General features: G+C 36.6%; 1 long non-coding RNA gene across 1 annotated transcript in view; it reads right to left on the reverse strand.

The window, feature by feature from the left end:
* Nucleotides 1–591: 591 nt before the first annotated feature.
* Nucleotides 592–21396, reverse strand: part of LOC129660032 (uncharacterized) — a 32302-nt gene continuing 11497 nt past the window's right edge. Inside the window, exon 3 of the long non-coding RNA XR_008718318.1 lies at nucleotides 592–874. This is a non-coding gene — a long non-coding RNA (uncharacterized LOC129660032). The remainder of the gene's footprint in view (nucleotides 875–21396) is intronic.

Below are 21396 nucleotides of genomic sequence, written 5' to 3' on the forward strand. Positions count from 1 at the left end.
AAAAATCAATTCTAAATGTTTCAGGTCTAATGGTAATGAATTGAAAACTTAAATCACTCCCCTATTGATGAATGAATCTGCCTTTTGAAAAAGCTTCTAAGCTCATGACTCTAAGGAGAACATAATTAATGTTAATGGAGAAAAATTTTTAAAAATACAACTTTAATTTTTCATAAAGTTCTTTGGTACTTCTTCTATGGTCTCAAATGATCTTGAAATAATTGTCTCAAGAATGACTATAATCTACTTTCATGTAATTTCCTCTTACCATAGCAGAAAAGTGAAGAACAGAAAACTCAACAAGGAAATTTTCCAGTATGATTACAGTTGACCTAGTATTCTGGATTTGGGTTTTCTGATTGGCTTTTCACCCAATTAATTGTTTTATAAATTTGCACAAAGAAATTTTTAAAACCTATTCCCTTCATTCAATATCTACTAGGCTGTCAGCCTGCGTATAAAATAAGAGGTCTATTACTGTCAACCATGGAGTTTTTTAAGTAAAAAAGGAGGCATAGAGAAGCTACATATTTAAGCAACTTTATGATTAAACACAGAATTTTATATCAAAATATAATCTGCAAACATATATAATTTCACCTCCCAGTTTTACCTTGTTGTTGTTAAGTCACTAAGTCATGTCCAACTCTTCAAGACTCCATGGACTGCAGCATGCCAGGCTCCTTGTCCTTCACCATCTGCCAGAGTTTACTCAAAGTCGTCTGTTGAGTCATTGATGCCATCCACCATCTCATCCTCTATTGTCCTCTTATCCTTTTGCCTTCAATCTTTCCCAGCATCAAGGTGTTTTCTAATGAGATGGCTCTTCCCATCAGGTGGCCAAAGCACTGGAACATCAGCTTCAGCATCAGTCCTGCCAATGAATATTCAGGGTTTATTTCCTTTAGGATTGACTGGCTTGATCTCCTTGCTGTCCAAGGGACTCTCAAGAGTCTTCTCCAGCACCGTAGTTTGAAAGCACCAATTCTTCAGCACCCAACCTTCTCTATGGTCCAACTCTCACATTTTTATCAAATATTAATTTGTGATAAGCACACATATTAGGTAATACATTTCTTTTTTTTTCTAGTTTAATTTTATTTTATTTTTAAACTTTACAATATTGTATTAGTTTTGCCAAATATCAAAATGAATCCGCCACAGGTATACCTGTGTTCCCCATCCCGAACCCTCCTCCCTCCTCCCTCTGCACACCCTCACTCTGAGTCGTCCCAGTGCACCAGCCCCAAGCATCCAGTATCGTGCATCGAACCTGGACTGGTGACTCGTTTCATACATGATATTATACATGTTTCAATGCCATTCTCCCAAATCTCCCCACCCTCTCCCTCTCCCACAGAGTCCATAAGACTGTTCTACACATCAGTGTCTCTTTTGCTGTCTCGTACACAGGGTTATTGTTACCATCTTTCTAAATTCCATATATATGCGTTAGTATACTGTATTGGTGTTTTTCTTTCTGGCTTACTTCACTCTGTATAATAGGCTCCAGTTTCATCCACCTCATCAGAACTGATTCAAATGTATTCTTTTTAATGGCTGAGTAATACTCCATTGTGTATATGTACCACAGCTTTCTTATCCATTCATCTGTTGATGGGCATCTAGGTTGCTTCCATGTCCTGGCTATTATAAACAGTGCTGCGATGAACATTGGGGTACACGTGTCTCTTTCCCTTCTGGTTTCCTCAGTGTGTATGCCCAGCAGTGGGATTGCTGGATCATACATTTCTTAATTGTGAACTGTTTTATAAGTTCAAATTTTTGTATAAAGAAAACTTCATTGAATGATTCATTGATCAGGCTAGAGAAAATATAAACCATATTACCAGACTTTCAAAGCTCCTTAAATTAAATAATAATAAATTTTCTTTGCAACTGGACACTGAATATGCCAGATGGAAAAAATAGGTGAAATTACATTTTGTGAAACAATATTCAATTTGTCTATGCCTAGGCAGTAGTGTGCAGCACTAAGACTTTGACAAAAGGCAGCCTGAGCATAAATCCAAGAATTTCTATATCTTAGCTGCACAACCTCAGATAAACTACCCATTTATCTTAGCCTCAGTTGTCTTATACGGATAATAATTTTACCTGAAAGTTCTGTTGTGGTGATTGAATGAAATATGTAAAACATTTACCACATATGGTACATAATGTTTTTTAAAAAAATTTTATATATGAAATGTAATCTGAAATTCAAATTTATCTACCATGTATTTGTGATAGAAATAAATTTCTATTGCTTACCACAAACTGTTTCAGACCTAAAATTGCACTCAGATTTCAGATATTCCATGGAATATATTGTATCCTTTTTAGAGACACAGTATTAAAATAGAGTTTTACATATAACACCAGATTTTAAGAGAAGTAAGCCTTTACATTACTACCTAAACTACTTTCTAAGATTATACTTGCTTGATAAATTTTATAGCAATGAGTGATTTCAAATAGCTAAAAATAGAGCTCAGAGAAGTATAGTCTAATTCTTTAACTAATTTAATCTGGACCAGATCCATGTCTTCTTACACAGAATATGGTGAAAGTTATACACTGCCAGTTCCAGGCCTTAACTTTAAAAGGACTAGCAGTTTCTACTTCTTCTCTTTTGCAACTTACCTGCCATTTTGTGAAGAAGCCCAACCAGTCACATAGAGAGGCCATGTGGCAAATAACTGACATTCCTAACTGACTATTCCACCAAACTATCAGTCAAGGCTGGATCAACTTTTAATCCTTCTGAGTGAGCTATCTTCCAGTTGACCCTCCAATTTCCTCTAGTAAAGGTTTCCTAAAGGTGCCATGGGGAGCAAACAAGAACTGTTGCTTCTAAAGAATTAATCAATTACAAATCATCAACAAATAAATAATTGTTTTTAGACACTACATTTGGGGGAAGTTTATAGTGTGGCAATAAATACCTAAACAGAGAAGGCAATGGTGACCCACTCCAGTACTCTTGCCTGGAAAATCCCATGGGCAGAGAAGCCTGATAGGCTGCAGTCCATGGGGTCGCTAAGAGTTGGACACGACTGAGCGACTTCACTTTCACTCTTCACTCTCATGCATTGGAGAAGGAAATGGCAACCCACTCCAGTGTTCTTGCCTGGAGAATCCCAGGGATGGGGGAGCCTGGTGGGCTGCCGTCTATGGGGTCGCACAGAGTCGGACACGACTGAAGCGACTTAGCAGCAGCAGCAGCAAATACCTAAAACTGCAACCCAAAAAATTAACAATATCTTTAGTTTTTAAAAGATATCATGGAGAACCTCTCTACTTCATTAAGAACCTGCAAATACCTCTAATTGTAGCAATTACAAATTTTTATTATATTCACTTATCTATATTTATTTTTTATAAATTGACCTGAGTCTTTCTCAAAGATTATTTCCCCAAACCTTAAAGAAACTTTCTAATGCCTAGTAATTCAGCAATGAACATTTATTGAAGAATAAATATTGATGAATGAATAAATGTCTAGTTTCAGAGGGTTGTTTTTTCTTTTAAGAGAGAACAAATAACTGTTAACCTTGATTCCTACAACTACAAGATATTTATTTATATTTTGAAATAAATGTTCAGTTCAGTTGCTCAGTTGTGTCTGACTCTTTGTGACCCCATGGACTGCAGCACATCAGGCTTCCCTGTCCATCACCAACTACCTGAGCTTACTCAATCTCATGTCCATTGAGTTGGTGATGCCATCCAACCATTTCATCCTCTGTTGACCCCATCTCCTCCCACCTTCAATCTTTCTCTGCATCAGGGTCTTTTCCAATGAGTCAGTTTCTTTACATCAGGTGGCCAAAGTATCAGAGTTTCAGCTTCAATATCAGTCCTTCTAATGAATACTCAGGACTGATTTCCTTTAGGATGGACTTGTTGTATCTCCTTGCAGTACAAGGGACTCTCAAGAGTCCTCTCCAACACCTCAGTTCAAAAGCATAAATTCTTTGGTGCTCCGCTTTCTTTATATTCCAACTCTCACATTCATACATGACTACTGGAAAAACCATAGCTTTGACTAGATGGACCTTTGTTAGCAAAGTAATGTCTCTGCTTTTTAATATGCTATCTAGATTGGTCATAACTTTTCTTCCAAGATGCAAGCGTCTTTTAATTTCATGGCTTCAATCACCATCTGCAGTGATTTTGGAGCCCACCAAAATAAAGTCTGTCACTATTTACATTGTTTCCTCATCTATTTGCCATGAATTAGTGGGACTGGATGCCATGATCTTAGTTTCCTGAATGCTGAGTTTTAAACCAACATTTTCACACTCTTCTTTCACTTTCATCAAGAGGCTTTTTAGTTCTTTGCTTTCTGCCATAAGGGTGGTGTTATCTGCATATCTGATATTTCTCCCAGGAATCTTAATTCCAGCTTGTGCTTCATCCAGCCCAGCATTTCTCAGGATGTACTCTGCATAGAAATCAAATAAGCTGGGTGACAATATACAGCCTTGATGTACTCCTTTTCCTATTTGGAACCAGTCTGTTGTTCCATGTGCAGTTCTAACTGTTGCTTCTTGACCTGCATACAGATTTCTCAGAGGGCCAGTCAGGTGGTCTGGTATTCCCATCTCTTTAAGAATTTTCCACTGTTTGTTGTGATCTGTACAGTCAAAGGCTTTGGTGTAGTCAATAAAGCAGAAATAGATGTTTTTTCTGGAACTCTCTTGCTTTTTTGATGATCCAGCGGATGTTGGCAACTTGATCTCTGGTTCCTTTGCCTTTTCTAAATCCACTGATGTATAGAACAGTCTTATGGACTCTGTGGGAGAGGGAGAGGGTGGGAAGATTTGGGATAATGGCATTGAAACATGTAAAATATCATGTATGAAACGAGTTTCCAGTCCAGGTTCGATGCACGATACTGGATGCTTGGGGCTGGTGCACTGGGACGACCCAGAGGGAGGGTATGGGGAGGGAGGAGGGAGGAGGGTTCAGGATGGGGAACACATGTATACCTGTGGCAGATTCATTTTGATATTTGGCAAAACTAATACAATTATGTAAAGTTTAAAAATAAAATAAAATTAAAAAAATAAAATTAAAAAATAAATAAATAAATAAATCCAGCTTGAACATCTGTAAATTCACAGTTCATGTACTGTTGAAGCCTAGCTTGGAGAATTTTGAGCATTATTTTGCTAATGTGGAAAGTGAAAGTGAAGTCGCTCAGTCGTGTCCCACTCCTTTTGACCCCATGGACTGTATCCCACCAGGCTGCTCCATTCATGGAATTTTCCAGGCAAGAATACTGGAGTGGGTTGCCATTTCCTTCTCCAGGGGATCTTCCTGACCCAGGGATCAAACCCGTGTCTCCCTCATTGCAGGCAGACACTTTACCATCTGAGCCTCCAGGGAAGCCCTAGTGTGTGAGATGAGTGCAATTGTGCGGTAGTATGTACTACTTTCAAAACAGATCATGTGATGAAAATAAAGAATCAGAACCTTAATTAATTTCGGTGGTACAGATGTTAGAAGAAGTGAACAAAACATAAAGGAACAATAGATCTTTCAGAAGAATAAGCTAGTGCTTTCTTTTCCTAGTGACACTGTACAAAATATTTATTTTAAGCAATGAACACCAAATTCCTTGGGATTTCCATGATACATAAAACAACAACAAAAACTAGCACCTTATAATTAGCAGCAAAGAGTCTGTGTACTGAGTTATTATATTGTACAGTCATTTCATTAGGTGCATACCATCGTGTGGTATAAGGCGGGAATAATTAGACACCAGATGGTGATATCAACTCCAATAGAGAATGCCTATGCATTATGCATGAGAAATGACTTTATTGTTGTTTTTATCCATTTGGTACCATTATGCTGCTCTTGGACCTCAATCAGTGTCTCAAAAAAAGTATCACTTTGGATCTGGAATTTTTCTGTTCAGAACAATTTGTAACATCACTTTGTCATATTCTGATCAGCTATCTCCCTACTCAACTTGCAGAATTTCTAAAAGCATATTATTTTCTGGCAGCACCATAGAACTGAGCTTTTCCATCACCCAGAGCATCTGAGCTTACTGGATATAATTTTATGTTTCTGCAAGCAATATGAAGTTTAAGATTAGTATCTTTGAAAATTGAATCTGATTTTTAATGATTGTAGTGTCACATTTCTGGGCTGAGGTACTTTTAAAATGTCATTAGTAGATATGTGATTAATCATTTTATGTCTTTTGACCACTAAAAATATCTTTTATTTTCATTACATATATAATGAATTTGAAAGTATAAAAGAACTAGAATATATAGTTATTAGATAGTAGATTGCATTAAAGTTATTAATTCTTCAGTGGAGAGCTCAACAAAATGGTTGTTTGTCTTTATTTATTTTGGAAGGTGGCAGCATTTCAGGAGGTTCTAAGATAATGTATTAGAATCCAAGGACATATTGCCTTCTAATCTTTAGCCTTCCAGAGGTTGATTGACTCTATGGCCCTTAGCCCTTGAATATATAAGAAAATTGGTATTCAGTACATAAGATTTTTAATAGAAGTTCTTAATAGATTACATAGCTATAGTGGGCAAGATTTGATCAGAAAAATAATAATTAGAAAAGATATACATGATTTATCGTATAGATTTTACCTTCGATTGTTTGAGAGCTGGTTACACAGTTTACGTTTATCTGTTGATTCATGCTTGGTGGTAGATCTCAGGTCAGCAGGACAGGCAGCTGAACAGTTAATAAGGACATAAAGTAGAGCAGAGTAAAGGAATACTGGAATCCAGTAAAATGACTTGGATTTAGACTGATTTCATCACTGCCTCTAAACCTCCAACTTCAGTGATGCAAGTCACTTGCAGGAGAAACTGATGCCCTTCATCATGGAGCTAGGTTTAGCTCAGAAGTCAGAGGAGCTGAGGGGAAATCTGGCAGAAGCTAGAGATATCACAGACCCAGCTTCTGCTCACACAGACAAAGTTAGCTAGCATATTGGTAACAAATTCTGTAACCTGCAATAGTGCCTGGAATGCTTTTTTGATAAAGTTTTTTTTTTTTTCCAATCTGAAGTAGATTTATTTTTACAGAAATGTTATGAAAATATTACAAGACTTGCTGTTGAGAAATGTGATTTTATGTGCACAGTTTGAACTTACTTAGCCACATTGAGATGGTCCTTTAGCCTTGATCTTCTTTACCAAGAGATAAAGAGCCCAATATCTGAGGTTATTGATATTGTTCCCAGGAATCTTGATTCCAGCTTGTGCTTCTTCCAGCCCAGCATTTCTCATGATGTACTCTGCATATATATTAAATAAGCAGGGTGACATTATACAGCCTTGACGTACACCTGTTCTTATTTGGAACCAGTCTGTTGTTCCATGTCCAGTTCTAACTGTTGCTTCCTGACCTACATATAAGTTTATAAAGAGGCAGATCAGGTGGTCTGGTATTCCCATCTGTTGAAGATTTTTCCACAGTTTGTGGTGATCCACACAGTCAAAGACTTTGGCATAGTCAATAAACCAGAAGTAGATGTCTTTCTGGAACTCTCTTGCCTTTTTGATGATCCAACAGATGTTGGCAATTTGATCGCTGGTTACTCTGCCTTTTCTAAAACCAGCTTGAACATCAAGAATTTCATGGTTCACATATTGCTGAAGCCTGGCTTGGAGAATTTTGAGCATTACTTTACTAGCGTGTGAGATGAGTGCAATTGTGCAGTAGTTTGAGCATTTCTTGGCATTGCCTTTCTTTGGGATTGGAATGAAAACTGACCTTTTCCAGTCCTATGGCCACTGCTGAGTTTTCCAAATTTGCTGGCATATTGAGTGCAGCACTTTCACAACATCATCTTTCAGGATTTGGAATAGCTCAACTGGAATTCCATCACCTCCACTAGCTTTGTTCGTAGTGATGCTTTTTAAGGCCCACTTGACTTCACATTCCAGGATGTCTGGCTCTAGGTGAGTGATCACACTATCGTGATTGTCTGGGTCATGAAGATCTTTTTTATACAGTTCTTCTGTGTATTCTTGCCATCTCTTCTTAATATCTGCTGCTTTTGTTAGGTCCATACCATTTCTGTCCTTTATCGAGCCCGTCTTTTTATGAAATGTTCCCTTGGTATCTCTAATTTTCTTGAAGAGATCTCTAGTCTTTCCCATTCTGTTGTTTTCCTCTATTTCTTTGCATTGATCACTGAGGAAGGCTTTCTTATCACTCCTTGCTATTCTTTGGAACACTGCATTCAAATGGAAATATCTTTCCTTTTCTCCTTTGCTTTACACTTCTCTTCTTGTCACAGCTATATGTAAGGCCTCCTCAGACAGCCATTTTGCTTTTTTGCATTTCATTTCCATGGGGATGGTCTTGATCCCTGTCTCCTGTACAATGTCACGAACCTCAGTCCATAGTTCATCAGGCACTCTATCAGATCTAGTCCCTTAAATCTATTTCAAACTTCCACTGTATAATCATTTGATTTAGGTCACACCTGAATGGTCTAGTGGTTTTCCCTGCTTTATTCAATTTAAGTCTGAATTTGGCAATAAGGAGTTCATGATCTGAGCCACAGTCAGCTCCCAGTCTTGTTTTTGCTGACTGTATAGAGCTTCTCCATCTTTGGCTGCAAAGAATATAATCAATCTGATTGCGGTGTTGACCATCTGGTGATGTCCATGTGTAGAGTCTTCTCTTGTGTTGTTGGAAGAGGGTGTTTGCTATGATCAGTGCCTTCTCTTGGCAAAACTCGCTATTTGCCTTTGCCCTGCTTCATTCTGTATTCCAAGGCCAAATATGCCTGTTACTCCAGATTCAGTCCACAGGGTCGCTGAGGGTCGGACACGACTGAATGACTTGATTTTCACTTTTCACTTTGATGCATTGGAGAGGGAAATGGCAACCCACTCCAGTGTTCTTGCCTGGAGAATCCCAGGGATGGGGGAGCCTGGTGGGCTGCCGTCCATGGGGTCACACAGAGTCGGGAAGTGACTTAGCAGAAGCAAGGTGTTTCTTGACTTCCTACTTTTGCATTCCAGTCCCCTATAATGAAAAGGACATCTTTTTGGGGTGTTAGTTCTAAAAGGTCTTATAGGTCTTCATAGAATCGTTCAACTTCAGCTTTTTCAGCATTACTGGTTGGGACATAGGCTTGGATAACCGTGATACTGAATAGTTTGCCTTGTAAATGAACAGAGATCATTCTGTTGTTTTTGAGATTGCATACAAGTACTGCATTTTGGACTCTTTTGTTGACCATGATGGCTACTCCATTTCTTCTAAGGGATTTCTGCCCGCAGTAGTAGATATAATGGTCATCTGAGTTAAATTCACCCATTCCAGTCCATTTTAGCTCGCTGATTCCTAGAATGTCAACATTCACTCTTGCCATCTCCTGTTTGACCACTTCCAATTTGCCTTGATTCATGGACCTAACATTCCAGGTTCCTATGCAATATTGCTTTTTACAGCTTTGGACCTTGCTTCTATCACCAGTCACATCCACAACCAGCCATTGTTTTTGCCTTGGCAGATGACACCAGCCTTATGGCAGAAAGTGAAGAGGAACTAAAAAGCCTCTTGATGAAAGTAAAAGAGGAGAGTGAAAAAGTTGGGTTAAAGCTCAACATTCAGAAAACGAAAATCATGGTATCTGGTCCCATCATTTCATGGGAAATAGATGGGGAAACAGTGGTAACAGTGTCAGATTTTATTTTGGGGGGCTCCAAAATCACTGCAGATGGTGATTGCAGCCATGAAATTAAAAGACGCTTACTCCTTGGAAAGAAAGATATGACTAACATAGACAACATATTAAAAAGCAAAGACATTACTTTGCCAGCAAAGTTCAGTCTAATGGAGGCTATGGTTTTTCCAGTGGTCATGTATGGATGTGAGAGTTGGACTGTGAAGAAAGCTGAGTGCTGAAGAATTGATGCTTTTGAACTATGGTGTTGGAGAAGACTCTTGAGAGTCCCTTGGACTGCAAGGAGATCCAACCAGTCCATCCTAAAGATCAGTTCTGGGTGTTCATTGGAAGGACTGATGCTTAGGGTGAAACTCCAATGCTTTTGCCACCTCATGTGCAGAGTTGACTCATTGGAAAAGATGGGATTGAGGGGGGCAGGAGGAGAAGGGTACAGAGGATGAGATGGCTGGATGGCATCACCAACTTGATGCACATGAGTTTGGGTGGACTCCAGGAGTTGGTGATGGACAGGGAGCCCTGGCATTCTGCCGCTAATGGGGTCACAAAAAGTCAGACATGACTGAGTGACTGAACTGAACTGAACTGACTGAAGAGCCCAAGATCTGTTTCAAGTTCAATGTGGATTCTGTTGTTCTGCTTAGGAGTATATGCCAGTGGCCTTCAAGCATGTCCTCAGTTTTTAGTATTTGACAATGGAGGGGTCAGAATTCTTCTGGGGCAGTACTAGAGGGGTACATATAGACCAGATGTCTAGTATTTGCTGCCAAATGCACCCACTGGCTTTAAGGGACTGTCACACACTATTGAAATTGATTTTGTTCTGTCTGTCTACCATATGACTAAAAGCCTTGTCCCCTCCAGTGCTTGGCTGTGTGGTGCTTTATTTGGTGACTCAGATACAAAGAAGCTGTGGGCAGAATGGTTTGGACTTCCATTCCTGATATCTGGCCTTGTGATGATATTTGCTTGTTGCTGTTATTCAGTCACTATGTTGTGTCTAATTCTGAAACCCCATGAACTGCAGCATGCCAGGCTTCCCTGTCCTCCACTGGCTCCAGAGTTTGCTTAAATTCATGTCCACTGAATCAATGATGCTATCTAACCATCTAATACTTTTCCACCCTCTTGTCTTTTTGCTATCTTTGCTATCCTCCTTGTAATTAGCGTCCTTTCCTGGCATTCATTGCAATGCCCTGTGTTCTGCTCAACAGTTTCTGTATAACAGGTCCCATGGAGCCCACACCCAGTTTTCAGTTTTCTCTATTGTTGACATCTTATGTTACTATATTAAATTTGTCACAATTAATAAACTAGTATTAATATATTATTTGCTAAAGCTCATTTTAAGATTTTCTTAGTTTTTCACTATTTTTTTTTTCCATTTCAAGGTTTCATTTAGGATACCATGTTACATCTAGTTATCTTGTTTCCTTAAGCTCTTCATGGCTATAACAGTTTCTCAGACTAACTTTATTTTAGATGACCTTGACGGTATTGGAAATTATAGGTCAGATATTTTGTAAAATGCCCCTCAACTGGAATTCATCTGATATTTTTCTCAAAATTAGACTGAAATAAGCACATCTTAAAAATCAGCCCTAATTATACCTTCAAAACTTTACTTCCACTAACATTTTGAAGATTACTATTTTTTATATTTGGGAATGATACAATGTGAAAAATTAACATTAATATACTTTGCTCTCTTTCTGAAATATTATTTTATTGTTTTTTCTCATGCCATTAGGAAACTTTTGGGTGCTGCATTAAATTCCTACAAGTATGTGTCATATAAGTGTGTGTGCGCATGTGTGTGCTTAATTGCTCATTTGTATCTGACTCTGTGACCCCATGGACTGCCAGGCTCCTCTGTCCGTGGGGATTCTTCAGAAGAATACTGGAGTGGGTTGCCATGCCTTCCTCCAGGGGATCTTCCCAACTCAGGGACCAAATCCATGTCTCCTGCATTGCAAGTGGATTCTTTACTCTCTGAACCACCAGGGAAGCCCATCATATGCTTAAGGTGTAGTTTCATCTTCTGTAACAAAAGAAGCCAAAACATCATTGGTTTAAATAAGACAGGGGTTTATTTATCTTTCATATAAAAGTCTCAAAGATAAGTGGTCTTCAAATTTCCTGCAGCACTAAAATGATCAGAGATTCAATATTCATATAATTTGTTCCTCTCCTATCCATATGTCCATCTCATGGATGAAGACGGTTGTTTCATCTCATCTGTCAAGTCCACATTATAGTAAGAGAGAGGAGTAGTAGAGAACTACCTTCCACTGTAAATCCACAGATTTTGCACTTTTATTTTGTGCTTATATCCAATTGGCATGAATTCAGTCATGTTAATACCCTAGTGGAAAGGAAGGCTTAGAGTTATTTTTTCTAGATGGCTATATATTAACATTTGAAGGTTACTTTAACAAAATAAGTAGGAGAGAATGAATCATAAGGCAATAATTATAGTATCAACATCTATTCTATTCTTGAATAATATTCATCTACTCTTGGCCATTTTGGAAAATTTTTAGCTGCTTTAATAATGCTGTGTTTATAACACCTAAAATATTTGTAGCCACATTTATAATTTCCTAATTATAAAAGCATAAAGGAAATAAATTATTTTAGAAATCATAATAAATATTGCTAAACTACCTTCCTGCAATTTTGGGTCAATTTGACATCACATCAGCACCATATAAGAACACCTAAATATTATTTTAATTCTCAAGTTACTTTGGTTAATCTAACTGGTTAAACATATCTAGCTATTGACTTAATTTGCATTATTTTAATTATGCAAGAGTTGAAAATTACCTTTTTATTTATAATCATTTGATTTGGTTATTGTTCTTTGGGATTTTTATATTGTAAAAGCTCTTATGTAACTATGAATATATATACAATAATATAGTCATGTATTAGTTTAACTTTCTGGAAGGCAAATTAGAAATACTTACTAGGAACGCTTCAGTACTCAAATAGTATTACCCTTTATTTTTTCCAAATTTAGTGCTTTATTCCATGAAAACCATCAGAAGTATGTATGAAACTTTATGAACAGTACTGTTAATAAAAGTAAGCTTTTGAAAATCTTTGTGGTAACAGTAGAAAATGGATGAATTATGAAATATATATTTTATATATTTGTTGACTATGAAGCTAGTCCAAATGTGTTAAAAAACTAGTGAATATACTTGAAACATACTCATGATGCAATGTCAAAAGGAAATATGCATTAGAAGTCACCAAGTTTAAGATATCTTATACAGAATTGCATAAACTTTAATACAAAGCTCCTTTTCTCCTAAAATATTTTAAGGACCAGTGTTATGAAACACACATTGGTAAATAATAATCTTCTTCATCAAGGTCTTTTAATAAAATTTGTCATTATAGCTGTGGTAATCAAAGAAAGACTCAAAAGAGTTTGAGGAACTGGTACACTCAAGAAAATGTTGAACTCTTACTAGCTTCTATAGTTTTAAGTAAAACTTCAAGGCTGTATTTCATAATCATGGATGTGTCACCATGTTTTCCCTTCATTTAGTCCTACTCAACATATAAATATATAAAATATATATTGATTTCCTGTAGTAGAGATATTTAAGTCTTCTCCTATCTAGTTTAGAATACCTTCCATTTTCTGGTTCAAAGAAAGAAGCATAAAAGGGCACAGTTTCTTTTCTGGAATAACATTAGTAACTTTATTCTTCTGGAAGTAATATTGTGCCTACAGATGCTTATTTACCAGATACATTTAGAAGATTGGAAATACTGAATAAACATCCAGTTTTTAAAATAAAATCCAAAAGGCTTCATTTCTATATTATAAAAAATTGATGTTTTAAAATTATTGCTTCACTTTTCAAATAATGGCATTGAATATATGCCATTATTCAATATTGATAATATTGAATAGTTAATATAATTTCAATTGTATTTTTTATTTATGTCTGTGGCCTATCTTTGAAAGAGCTAGTGTCATGTCTAACAAATTTAGAAAAATTTTATTGGAAATCTGCGCTTAATAGCAAAAAGATGTGAATTTATAGTGCCTAAGCACTCTTTTTCATGGAGAAAGTTATTGCCAGAAAATACACAAAGCAGAGAAATTCTTTGTGACCTAATATTTCACATTTGATATATGGTATTGTTTTCTAACTTTCACAACCAATTTACTTAGGTTAAAATGCTCTTCAAAATTTAAATATGTATGTATGTGTGTGGACCTGTATGTATGTATTAATGCAGATATACAGATGTAGGGAAAAGAGAATTCTCTTGGTTCTAATAGGCAACCATGTACTCCTGTGTAAACATTACATTTCTCTACAGAATGGATAATCTATATTCAGAAGAATAAATTTTTATTAAAAATAAATATTAAAAAGACATAAATAAGCATCTCTAATATCTCTGCAGATGACACCACCCTTATGGCAGAAAGTGAAGAGGAACTAAAAAGCCTCTTGATGAAAGTGAAAGAGGAGAGTGAAAAAGTTGGCTTAACGCTCAACATTCAGAAAACGAAGATCATGGCATCTGGTCCCATCACTTCATGGGAAATAGATGGGGAAACGGTGGAAACAGTGTCAGACTTTATTTTTTGGGGCCAACAAAATCACTGCAGATGGTGATTGCAGCCATGAAATTAAAAGACACTTGCTCCTTGGAAAGAAAGTTATGGCTAACCTAGACAACATGTTAAAAAGCAGAGACATTACTTTGCCAGCAAAGTTCAGTCTAATGAAGGCTGTGGTTTTTCCAGTGGTCATGTATGGATGTGAGAGTTGGACTGTGAAAAAAGCTGAGCACCGAAGATTGATGCTTTCAAACTGTGAAGTTGGAGAAAACTCCTGAGAGTCCCTTGGACTGCAAGGAGATCCAACCAGTCCATCCTAAAGGAGATCAATCCCAGATGTTCATTGGAAGGATTGATGCTAAAGCTGAAACTCCAGTACTTTTGCCACCTCATGAGAAGAGTTGACTCATTGGACAAGACTCTGATGATGGGAGGGATTGGGGGCAGGAGGAAAAGGGGATGAAAGAGGATGAGATGGCTGGATGGCATCACAGACTAGATGGACATGGGTTTGGGTGAACTCCAGGAGTTGGTGATGGACAGGGAGGCCTGGCATGATGCAATTCATGGGGTCACAAAGAGTCAGACATGACTGAGTGACTGAACTGAACTGAACTGAACTCAATATCTCTGTCAGTTTTCATTCCAATCCCAAAGAAAGGCAATGCCAAAGAAATCTCAAACTACTGCACAATTGCACTCATCTCACATGCTAGTAAAGTAATGCTCAAAATTCTCCAAGCCAGGCTTCAGCATTACGTGAACCATGAACTTCCAGATGTTCAAGCTGGTTTTAGAAAAGGCAGAGGAATGAGAGATCAAATTGCCAACATCTGCTGGATCATGGAAAAAGCAAGAGAGTTCCAGAAAAACATCTATTTCTTCTTTATTGACTATGCCAAAGCCTTTGACTCTTTGGATCACAATAAACTGTGGAAAATTCTGAAAGATATGGGAAATACCAGACCACCTGACCTGCCTCTTGAGAAACCTATATGCAGATCAGGAAGCAACAGTTAGAACTGGGTAAAAAAAAAAAAAAAAAAAAAAAATTAAATTAAATTTAAAAAAAAGTCAACAAACAATAAATGCTAGAGAGGATGTGGAAAAAAAAAAAAAAAAGAACTGGACATGGAACAACAGACTGGTTCCAAATAGGAAAAGGAGTACGTCAAGACTGCATATTGTCACCCTGCTTATTTAACTTATATGCAGGGTACATCATGAGAAACATTGGGCTGGAAGAAGCACAAACTGGAATCAAGTTTGCCGGGAGAAATATCAATAACCTCAGATATGCAGATGACATCACCCTTGTGGCAGAAAGTGAAGAAGAACTAAAGAGCCTCTTGATGAAAGTGAAAGAGGAGAGTGAAAAAGTTGGCTTAAAGCTCAACATTCGGAAAACTAAGATCATGGCATCCAGTCCCATTACTTCATGGCAGATAGATGGGAAAACAGTGGAAACAGTGGCTGACTTATTTTTCTGGGCTCCAAAATCACTGCAGATGGAGATTTCAGCCAGGAAATTAAAAGATGCTTACTCCTTGGAACGAAAGTTATGACCAACCTAGACAGCATATTCAAAAGCAAAGACATTACTTTGCCAACAAAGGTCCATCTAGTCAAGGTTATGGTTTTTCCAGTCATCATGTATAGATGTGAGAGTTGGACTATAAATAAAGCTGAGCACCGAAGAATTGATGCTTTTGAATGGTGGTGTTGGAGAAGACTCTTGAGAGTCCCTTGGACTGCAAGGAGGTCCAACCAGTCCATCCTAAAGGAGATCAGTCCTGGGTGTCATTGGAAGGACTGATGCTGAGGCTGAAACTCTAATACTTTGGCCACCTGATGTGAAAAGCTGATTCATTGGAAAAGACCTTGATGCTGGGAAAGATTGAGGGCAGGAGGAGAAGGGGACGACAGAGGATGAGATGGTTGGATGGCATCATCGACTCGATGGACATGGGTTTGCATGGACTCCGGGATTTAGTGACGGACAGGGAGGCCTGGCGTGCTGCGGTTCATGGGATTGCAAAGAGTTGGACACGACTAAGTTACTGAACTGAACTGAATATCTCTGAATATTGGATAGTTCATTCAGTTCAGTTCAGTTCAGTCACTCAGTCGTATCTGACTCTTTGCAACCTCATGAACTGCAGCACACCAGGCCTCCCTGTCCATTACCAACTCCCGGAGTTTACCCAAACTCATGTCCATCGAGTCAGTGATGCCATCCAGCCATCTCATCCTCTGTCGTCCCCTTCACCTCCTGCCCCCAATCCCTCCCAGCATCAGAGTCTTTTCCAGCATAGTTCATTATAACTACTTTAATGAAATAATGCTTGCCTGAAACTGATGATATTATTAATAAATATAATTATATATTTAAAATGACAGTATTCCATTTTATACTCTGATCTAGTCAAGCTGAAAATTGCAAATGATCTATGATTTCCTTTAATGAAAAGAAGATAACTGCTTTTTTTAGTTAGCACAAGATGTTAATTTTAGATAAATTAATCAAATTATTTTTTTCAAAATATTCCATTTTTCAAATTAATGAGTTTTTACAATAGCAATATTCAGGAAAGGAAAATTTTCCCCAGAGAATAAAACCACCAATGTGTATATATTTGTAGAATAGCATTTATTGTCCATTTTTATACATCTGTGAGCTTATATTTGCACCATGGAATAATTTTCAGTGTAATTATTAAATGTTCACTTAAAAGGGAGATAGAGTATAGATAAAAGCATGACCCACAGAATACCCTCTATAGTATCTTTGACTATTTTTTTCTTAACAGCTTTTTGACCCATCTTTAGCAGAAGAACATATTTATTTTCCTTTTGTTATTTTACCTTTGTCATCTTTATGCTATATATTGTCTCACTATAATTCATTGTCCCCAAAACATACAAACACACACACACAAGACCCTTTTGTGTTTTTTCTATGCAAATTCAATAGTCAATTGGAAATATTTATCAATTTCAAATAAATACCACCTATTTTTCTATTACATGAATTGCTTAAAAGTTATTTTTTTCAAAGTACTTCTGTATAATCAAAGATAAAACAACTGAGTTTCCTTGACTATTATTTTTATGTCAAATTAGGTTTCTATTATTATAAATGGCTTTAATACATCTGAACACCCACTTAGAATACTAGCTTTGTGTGTTCTAAATGTGCTCTATTCATTTATTTTCCTTTTTAAATAAAATATGATGATGAGACCTAACACATCTGAGAGTAACATAAATTTTCAATTGGCTTATTTACTCTCCTTGTTGTTGTTCAGTTGCTCAGTTGTGTCTGACTCTGCAGTCACCATCTTCAGTGATTTTGGAGCCCCCCCAAAATAAAGTCTGTCACTGTTTCCATTTTCCCCATCTATTTGCCATGAAGTGATGGGATCGGATGCCATGATCTTCATTATTTTGAATGTTGAGTTTTAAGCCAACTTTTTCACTCTCCTCTTTTGCCTTCATCAAGAGGCTCTTTAGCTCCTCTTCAATTTCTGCCATGAGTGGTTTCATCTGCATATCTGAGGTTAATGATATTTCTCACAGCAGTCTTGATTCCAGCTTGTGCTTCATCCAGCCCAGAATTTCACATGATGCACTCTGCATATAAGTTAAATAAGCAGGTGGAAATATGCAGTATTGACATACTCCTTTCCCAATTTTGAACCTTTCTGTTGTTCCATGTCTGATTCTGTTGCTTCTTGACCTGCATACAGGTTTCTCAGGGGCAAGTAAAATAGTCTGGTATTTCCATCTCTTTTACAGTTTTCCACAGTTTATTGTGATCCACACAGTCAAAGGTTTGAGCATAGTGAGTGAAACAGAAGTAGATGTTTTTCTGGAATTCTCTTGCTTTTTCTATGATCCAGCTGATGTTGACAATTTGATCTCTGGTTCCTCTACCTTTTCGAAATCCAGCTTGTACATCTGGAAGTTCTCGATTCACACACTATTGAAGCCTAACTTGAAGAATTTTGAGCATTGCACTTGTAGATTACTGTTTAAAGGAGAACAACACTAAGATCACATTTTTTCTGTAATGCACTTCTAAACTCTAAATCCTCTTAGTTCTCATAGACCCTTATCTCTGTGCAAGATAATTTACACTGAGAATGTTGGCAGTAATCCATAGTAGTAAAGGGAGTCTCTGCCATGGTTTATGCAGTACCTTTGACCTTGAAGAAATCTCAAGGATATTCCTAAAACTGGACTCTTGAAACTGAGAACATTAAATACATTAGAGAATGGGAAAAAACCCCGGACATAGTGAATTCTTAAGGTTTTTCATATGTTTTATAAACTAAACGAACTTGGTTGAGGAGAATATATAAGGAGAAAATAATACTAGTTTGATTTTAAGTAGTTAAAGCTTTTACTTTTCATTTACATATATCAAATATTTTGATGTATTCATTTTGTTTATTACAGAAAGTTGAGTGAGACCCTGTTTACACTTTAGTTATAGAACTCCCTGAGAAATCTGCCCACCTTCCAGTTTTAAGTGTCCTGATGCCTGTCAACTGTAGGCAGGAAGCAGGCATCTCCAGAATTTTACCAAGTACAGGGTAATCATACACACTTTGGTCAATGTAGTGTTAACTCATATGATGTGTGAAGATCTCTAGCAAGAGAATATTTACTAACTTCTACTGAGCCCCATTATTCTTTAAATTCCTATCATTTAAGTTATTAAAATTTAAATGATGTGTAAATAATTGGACTGATGATCAGACAAAATCAAGGCTTGCTGAACAAACATATATGCTGGTGTTTGGAAATAGAGGTGGATTAAAACAGAAAGAGCACATAGCAAAATAGATAATATTCATTCCAGTCAGATGATAGGAAAAAGATTTGATGGATAATGTATTTCAAGTCAAAGAGTTGTATAAAGCAATCTAAATCAGAGATACAGGGTATGAGTGGATGAAGCCCTGAATAAACTGAATTTCTTTTGTTGAAATTCATCCAGTAATCTTCAGCTTTAAAGAGCCATGGGACTATAGAAACATGAATTTTTATCTCACTATAGAGTCAGGCTTTTTTTTTTTTTTATTCTATCATGGTTGAACATCCCATTTTATGGTGAGTTTTTTGTACTTTATCTGGAACTTTTATTAAACAGTTAAGAGTTTTTGCCTCTGAGAAAAAAGTATTGCCCACCCACATTACTATTTTTTAAATAATTGCAAGTTTAAGAATTACTATGTATATGTGAAAAAAACAAAAACCTAAGCAAGGTGATTATCCCATAAAAATGGTAATACTCCTTATATGCCAGATTATAAAAATCTTTAGGTTGATTCATTTTTTACTAGTAGTAGAAACAAAGATATTATTTTAAAAGAAAAGCATGGAGTATTTACCTATTTGATTTAAGAGAAATTATAATTCATGAAAGTTTTTTAGATATGGTAAAAAGTCTTTTGTGATATGGTATTATCATTTTGAAACAATGCTGTTATTGCTTTGAGGGCTATTGTTTTTTCACTTGTATTTGCTTTGCCCACATATTTTCCAAAACAATGATAAGTTTGAAATCTCATCACAACCGTGTGTGGTTTAAAGTGTAATGTGTGAAGCACGTGTAGTGATAAATAATAATGTAGATTTTAGTAGGTTTAACATTAGTTAGAGCTTTCTGTTTACATTGCCTAAGTTTTCAGAGTATTCAAAGGAAAAATAGTAATAGCGCTACCAGATGTCCTTATTACTCAGAAGTTATATTCTATGTTTATTTTGCTGGTAGTGTAAAAGTCGCTCAGTCATGTCCGACTCCTTGTGACCCCATGGATTATACAGTCCATGGAATTCTCCAGGCCAGAATACTGGAGTGGGTAGCCTTTCCCTTCTCCAGAGGATCTTCCCAACCCAAGGATTGAACCTAGATCTCCCACATGACAGGCAGATTCTTTACCAGCTGAGCTACAAGGGTGAGCTTAAAAAAAAAGTTGTTTTTGTTTTTTTTTTAACTTTAAAAGCTTTTTTATAAGCTTTAAAAAAGGGTGTGTTTAAAAAAAGAAGGGGATTAGGCTATTAGTGTAGTTTAGCCACTGATCTAGAGAAAGGCATTCTAATTTTGTAGTGAGTCTCAGAGGCTTTACTAAACTGAGAATACTTAATGTAGTACTGATATAATTATAATAGAATATTCTCAGAAATTCACCAGATTCAATTGTTTCTTTCTATATAAGAAAAAGAACAATTTAACATATATTTAAATGATGATACACAGATAATTATACAAATAAAACAAAAGGCTTTTTAAAATCATGGCATATGAAAGCAGATAAAACCAAATCACATCTCAAAAGAACCTATTTGCTCCTTGGGGCGGGGGGTGGAAATAGGGTATTTCAAGAAAATCTTTACCATCATGGGAAATGAAGCAGAAATCAAAGGAAAAAAATCCACTTTCTATGTATTTTTCCCAGCTGATTTTTCTTTTCATTCTACCTATTTAATAACATCATACAAAATGTAGTTTTTTTCTATCAGTTATTACTTAGTAGTCATAACTGTCATAAGTCAATTTTACTTTGTTGAGCTTTCTTCAAACCTGTAGCTTTGAGGCATTGATAACTGATGTTGCCGCTGTGGTTGAAACATATTAAGAGGCCCCTCACCTAGAGAATAAAATCCATATTACTTGATAGCCTGCCCAAAAATTCCCTTCTGCTAGTGTCTCTGAACTTCTGTTCCACTGTGCCTAGTGGATCTTAGGGAGAGCCTAGTAACTCCATAATTTTACAATTGGGAAGCATAGCATCCAGAGAATGACTTGAATAATGAATCACTTTTAATTACTGGAAAAGCATGAAGTAGACCGTAAGTATTTTGGAGGCAAGTCTAGCTCTTTATCAGTACAAAACCCTGACTCAAGAAAAAATGGTGAAAAAAATTTTTCTTTTATTCCTGGGCTTAAGATAAAGCAAAAGGAAGAAATCACACAAATAAAATCTTAATTATTTATCAGAAAATCTCTTCAGATTGAACTATCATTCTGAGTATTTCCTTTTAGAAGGTGATCATTTCTAAGAACTGTTTGTTTGTTTGTTTTTTT

Source organism: Bubalus kerabau, chromosome 9 (assembly GCF_029407905.1).
Source record: "Bubalus kerabau isolate K-KA32 ecotype Philippines breed swamp buffalo chromosome 9, PCC_UOA_SB_1v2, whole genome shotgun sequence".
NCBI classification, from domain to species: Eukaryota; Metazoa; Chordata; class Mammalia; order Artiodactyla; family Bovidae; genus Bubalus; species Bubalus kerabau.